Here is a 7,053-nt window from a genome sequence, read left to right as displayed (position 1 = left end):
ATGTAAAAAATGCGTTGAGCAATAAATTAAATATTCTTATTCTTTGTATTTGTAATGCATAAAAATAGGCAATATACAATTTTGTTTAATTATAATAAAGTTTCTTTCAGTTTATTTCCTTCCTAACATCCATATTTCATACATTCAATCAAGAAACATGAAGTCCGGTTATTTGATCAACTATGGTATAAATAGGTATAAATTAAGTGTTGATATGTTTAGTGTTGAATATGGAAATTAATTACAAAAGAGTTTATAAATTATAAAATTTTATTTAATAATCCTTGAATTATTAAATGTGAGTCCAAGTGCATGAAGATCCGATAATTAGATCAAAAGTTATCCAGGTTTTTTTTTTATTTTTTTTTGTTTTTTCTAACTACACATTTGACTTTATAGTTTTGTTTCTTATAAAAGTTCCCTGTTAATCACAATAAAAAGTAAATAATCGTTGCTATTTAAGAATTGTTACTGTTATTTTATGTTTTAGGTTTATCATTTTATTTCTTTGTATGTGTGATATATTCAATTATCAAATAAACTTATTTATTTTATATTGCCTCTTGTTTATACTTTGTACATGCTGTTTCAAAGTTATATTTTCTTTTTAAAAAAAAGAAAAAAAAATATTGCAAATCTCTGATTTTAACAATTGGAATAGTTAAATTTACGTATTAATTTTTTTGAGAGAGAATTAATTAATAACACATGAAAATAAAAAATTTGAAAAATTATGTTGTATTAGTAGGCATTTAAAAGAGATAACATTTTTATTTTTGCTTAAAATCTTTTTTTTTCTTATAATTATTATTTTTTGCAAATTACCTAGCTTACATGTTTTGTTTTTCATTTTTTAAATGAATTTTCAATAACTGTAATAAGTATAAATATTAAATTTATTTACGAATATCTAATCTTTCAAAAAGAAACGGTTTTTAATTATTTATTATTATGATTATTTATTTATTTTCGGAAGGATTGATCGAGAAACAAAGCTGTTTGCTTTGTTTAACTGAATGGATAAAACTACGAACGAAACTTAATTCTTATCAAATTTCAATTTAAAGTGGGTGCTATTTTTACATGAAAAACAGGTAATATATAAATAAAAAATTAAGTCAATTCCTGCTCAGGTCAACAAAGAAACATGGAAAGATTATTAAATAATTAAAAAAATTTCTCCCATGTAAAACTAAATTTAATTAATGAGTTAATATTTGAAAAAAAACTGCATTCACATCAAGTGTCCACTACAAGTTTTAAAAAAAAATGTATTTGAACTTGAGTGGATAAATAGAAAGTATTTTATTAACGATTGAAAATTTGAACAAGATAAGGGGAGAATGTGAACTAACAGTAGAATACCCATATTTTTTTATTGTTCACTCTTCCATGGGCATAGAACCAAAAATTTGTATATTGTCTTATGAAGCTAAAGAAATCGATCACTAACGATGGACATTTGATGGATATTATTTTCTTTCAAAAAAATAATTTGATATTATCTATATGTACTTTCACTACAGCGCGAGAATCTCGCATATTTTTTTCTTTTCTCACATTAAAAAATTATTACCGCGAGAAATTCGCGCATTCTATAAATAAATGTCAAAATTCGCGAATTTCTCACACTTTGGAAAAAGCTTCGAATTACGCCATTTAGAATAAAATCCGTTTCACTTTTCTTCCTGGATCTTTCATTATTTTCAACATCTGCCCCGTTTTCTAGCTTCCCTATTTACCAGTATTGTTCAGAACCTTTTCGAACAACAGAACACAACCACGGANAAGGCAAATAAAAATATAGTCTTAAAAAATAATAGCCCGCATAATTTCTACTGAAATTTTTATTTTTGCCATTTTGTCTGAGCTCAAGGGGGTGTTTAAACCCCTAAACCCCTCCCTTGCGTACGCCCCTGCTTCCATGGGCAGAACCAAAAATTCGTATATTATCTTATGAAGCTAAAGAAATCGATCACTAACGATGGACATTTTATGGATATTATTTTCTTTCAAAAAAATAATTTGATATTATCTATATGTAGTTAAATTAATTATAATGTAAAATGGTGTATATGAATAAAACTTATAAGTTATTAGTTCTGTAATTCCACTTTGATAACATGAAAGTTACATTGACCTTGAAAATCCCGTATTGTCTTTCCAAAGTTATAAGCGTGTTTTTTGTGATTCACTGAAATCAGACCACTTACTTATTGTCAAAATATTCCATAAATTAATATTGTCAAAAGCTTCCTAAAATTTAAAGCATTAGACTTGTAAAAAAAAATACGCAAAGCTTATAAGCAATGTAGTTTTAAATTTAAAACACTACTTTTTTAAACAATTGAAGTACTTCCTAGTCTAGAATGTTAATACAGTAAAAAAAAAAATATTCCACAATTTAACTGAAAAGGGAAGCAAAATTCAGAAAGTTACATTATTTAACTAATTTTAAAAACTATCAAAACATGCAGTTTCACTTTAAGTATGATTTTAGAGAAATTATTTTTAAACAAATGCTCACCTTATGAACACTTTTATTCTTATAAGCAGTTTTTTTTTTTATCTCTTAAGTTAACTGTGTGAATCGCAATAGAGCCATGAATGGTTGAAACAATTACATTCACTAGTTTTTTTAAATGGCTCCAAATGCCTCTCAATGGGGGGAAAAAAACAGAAAATTTCCGTACATTCTCTATTGTGTGTGTCAGAAAAAAAGATTTTTAATGTAAATATTCTCCTTGCCCAAATTCCGAACAATATTTAAATAAATCTATTTTAATACTATCTTTTCCAACTGTTTTTAAAATACAATTGCATTTTCTGTAGGATTCGTGCTAAAATTTTCAAATTTTTCACAACTGTTATAGCCACCAGCCATCTTAATAAGATTTATTTTATTCAGAAACATTAGTGCAGAGAAAAATAAAGTTTTTGAACAAACAAAACATTTGTGAAATCTTTTAATTTTGAATAAAATGCTTTATTCTGTTTTGCGTGCTTTTGGGCTAATATGGATAATGTTTGCTCTAAAAAGATTTATTTTCAGGAAAGAAATGAAGACACATATTCAAAAGGAATATAAGCACTTTGCATTGAAGTATGTATTGTTTTCAGCTATGTTTAGATATCTTTTATCCGTAATTTAAAGTGCTACTAATAATTTGTGTAAAATTTTCAAACTTAATTTTATAACTTATAAGAATGTAAACGGAGAGATTGTCAATTGTTGAAAATCATTAAAAAGAATGAGCATCCAACTCACATTTGTTCGAAAAAAGCAAACGATTTTAAATCAAACGTGAACCACAGCTGCCGTCATTTTTTAATCGCCCGTACGTTTTTTTCAAGGAATTAAAATTAAGTAATTTGATGTTCTTACTTGAAATTGATCCTATAATAGTCAGTAAAAAATATGTTACAAGATTAAAATCCGTTGATTGTGTTGAATCCGATGAAAACGAACTTATAGGCTTTTGCTTTTTTAAAAGCTTTGTTCTACTTACTGTGTTATTTACATTCTATAACAAAAAAATCGACGCACCAAGAAGCAATCATCCGATTGCTTTGAAATTTCGTATGCATGAATGGTTTGAACAGATATGTTGTTGTTGTTCATTTACGTCGCACTAGAGCTGCACAATGGGCTATTGGCGACGGTCTGGGAAACATCCCTGGAGGATGATTCGAAGACATGCCATCACAATTTTGATCCTCTGCAGAGGNTTTGGTTGTACTTTAAAAGCTTTGTTCTACTTACTGCGTTATTTACACTCTATGACGAAAAAAATCGACGCACCAAGAAGCAATCATCCGATTGCTTTGAAATTTTGTATGCATGAATGGTTTGAACAGATATGGCTGGAATGATGCCGACTGGGGACGTATAGTCTTTAGTGACGAATCATGCTTCCAACTGTGTCCTGACGATCATCGAAGACGTGTTTGGAGATGCACAGAGCAGAGGGGGGATCCTGCCTTCACTATTGCACGCCACACCAGCCCTCAACAAGGCATTATGGTCTGGNGTATAGTCTTTAGCGACGAATCCTGCTTCCAACTGTGTCCTGACGATCATCAAAGACGTGTTTGGAGATGCACAGAGCAGAGGGGGGAACCTGCCTTCACTATTGCACGCCACACCAGCCCTCAACAAGGCATTATGGTCTGGGGTGCCATTTCCTTTGACAGCCGGACCCCTTTGGTCGTCATTAGAGGTACACTTACTGCACAGCGGTACGTCGACGACATCCTAATACCTGTTTTGCTACCGTTCCTCTTGCAGCGCCCTGGGCTGGTTTTTCAGCAGGGCAATACCAGACCACACACGGCACGTGTTGCTTTGAACTGTCTGCAAACTTGTCAAACTCTTCCTTGGCCTGCCAGATCTCTCTCCCATCGAGCATGTCTGGGATATGATGGGAAGGCGATTGCATCTGGCACGGAATGTTGATGACCTCGTTCGACAATTAGATCGAATTTGGCAGGGTATACCGCAAGAGACCATGCGGGAGCTTTATCGGTCTATGCCACGCCGTGTGTCAGCTTGTATCCAGGCTAGAGGAAGGTCAACACCTTATTGAACTTGTTTCCGTAACACTGCAATAAATTGTTCAATTGTTCTGAAATTTTAATCATTTACTATTCTGTACATTGTCTTCCTATCCACTAATTTTCGTTTCAATCGGACAAATCCTTGGTGCTTCGATTTTTTTGTTATAGAGTGTAGTATTTGCTGTTGATTTTAAATGATGTTTACTTACTTAGTTGTGATGTATTATTTGGTGAAAATGGATGAACAACTAACTGGATACTTTAAGCCTGATCTTTAAAGATTTCAGCCCCTCCTGTCATTGTTCGTTAGAAGAAATCATAGATACGTTTGAAGAAATTAAACGAAGAAATCATCTGATAATTGTAGCAACGATGATATTATCAAAAATTGAATATTTCAAAAAAGTGTGAGCTTTCGTAGCCGTAGCGGTTATTTCAAAAACAGAAAGTGATTTCTCAACTTCGGCAACTTTAACTAGCCATATCACACGTGCAGAAATTCCTTTTCAATCAAGTTCCTTTTCCATGACGCAACAAATAGAGACAAATCATAAAAAAGGTGAGCCCTGCTTTCTTTGTTTTTTTGCATATAAGTTCTTGGAGAATAAATTAAAAATTTGTGATTCAAGGTTATTTAGAAAAAGTTAGCGTTTTATGATGGATGATTAAAGAAAATTGATATGTTTTGAATTTACTTTCGTTGTTTACTTTTTTTTAGGTCGATTAAATTTCTTTTTTTAAATGTTCTTTCGTTTTCTAATACTCATTGGGTGTTTGCTTTCGATTGTTATGTCAATGTTATTTCATTTTGATTATAATTTTTTTTTTTGTTTAAAAAATGCACCCCAATCAACAAAAAAAAAATTTTTTTTTTGGTTTTTATTTTCTAATTTAGATTGATTGATTTTGAGAAGTAATTAATTTTTTCCCATTTTTTTTATAATTTAAGGTTTTTTCATTAAACACATGAATTTTTGAACAGTTAGGAAATTGAAATATTTTAAGGTTTATTTTAATTCTAAAAATTTTTTTTTATAACAGATGTATATTGGATCCCTCAAAATTATTTTAAAGGTTCAATTTATTATTTTCACTACACAAAATTATTTATTTAAAATCATTATAAATAAATACATTTCTAGCATTATCATTACTGATTTTTCAAAATAAACTAAGCTCATTAGTTTGTAGTATAATTTGTTTGTAATATAATTTGTTTGTTTGCTCATTAGTATAATTTGTTTGTTTGCTCATTAGTTTGTAATATAATTAATCGTAGTATAACCTTATAGACATAATTTTTAAGTATTGTAAGTCCCTGTAAACACAAATAACTGCTTGAAGTTTGCATTTTTTTACAAGCGGTTTTCATAGAGTAAAATATGTTATAGCGTTTTATAAATACTAATTTCTTGTTAAAATTTATTAGTTATCTTTTTATTTCTTATTCCTATTCTGAATCATAATGTTTCGTGATGCTCTAGTAAGCTACGTAGAATATTTTAGCAACAAATCTGTGTAACAACAATTGAAAACAGAAAACTAAATTCTAGAATTTAAACTCCAGATATTTCTTCTTAAAATGCGTTCAAGTTGGAAAGCTTTAAAATTAAAATAAATGGGCTTTAAAAAATAAAATTTTAGGATTTAAAAAATAGAAGGATTTAAAAAATAAAATTTTAAAATTAGTTGTGCAATGAATATTTAGTATCCGGCTCAACCAAAGATTACGAGCATTATTTAAAATTATTTCGACTGATATATTTTAAAATATTGACCTATAAAATTAAATGTGAGTTAACGCAGTTAGAAAATTTTAAATTTTTAATAAAATTTTATTTTTAGTATTAAGTACTACTTTATTTTTGATATAAATAAAATGTATTAATTTCATAAAGTAATATAAAATTGATTAATGATTTTAATGAAAAACTAGCTGTTTACATAAACATAAGAAATAGGGCTATTTTCAAATTTGAAAAATTGTAAAGCAAAACGTATGTGAAAGCTCCAACTTCTTATATTACGGTATTAACTCTCAAGGCGTACTACTTCATAGTCCGTACAGGGTTATCTGCCCACCTGGAAAGTCATGAAAAATCATGGATTTCGGTATTGAAAAAAATTTTGTCCTGATTTTAACTATTTTTTTTTAAAAAAAATCATAAAAAGTCATGGATTTAGGTCGCCGAAAAATCTAATTTTTAAAATGGTGTTCTGAATATCTAATTTCATGGTGTTCTGAATACCTGAATTTGTAACAAAATCCCCACTCACAGTCATATTTTATTAAAATATAAAATGTTTTTATCATGTTCTTTAAAAACTACGGTGTTCTTTAAAAAAATGAAGGAAAAAAACATCATTTCTAGAGCGAATTATTTTTAAACTTCTGTGATTTCAGAATTTTTGTTTATTATATATTTTTATTTTATCAATTTAAAATTCTAGCTGAAGCAAGCCAGTCATTGACGAATTTTTTTTAATTCCGAAATG

Source organism: Parasteatoda tepidariorum, chromosome 6 (genome assembly GCF_043381705.1).
Source record: "Parasteatoda tepidariorum isolate YZ-2023 chromosome 6, CAS_Ptep_4.0, whole genome shotgun sequence".
In the NCBI taxonomy this organism is placed as follows: domain Eukaryota; kingdom Metazoa; phylum Arthropoda; class Arachnida; order Araneae; family Theridiidae; genus Parasteatoda; species Parasteatoda tepidariorum.
This window is presented reverse-complemented; position numbering follows the sequence as displayed.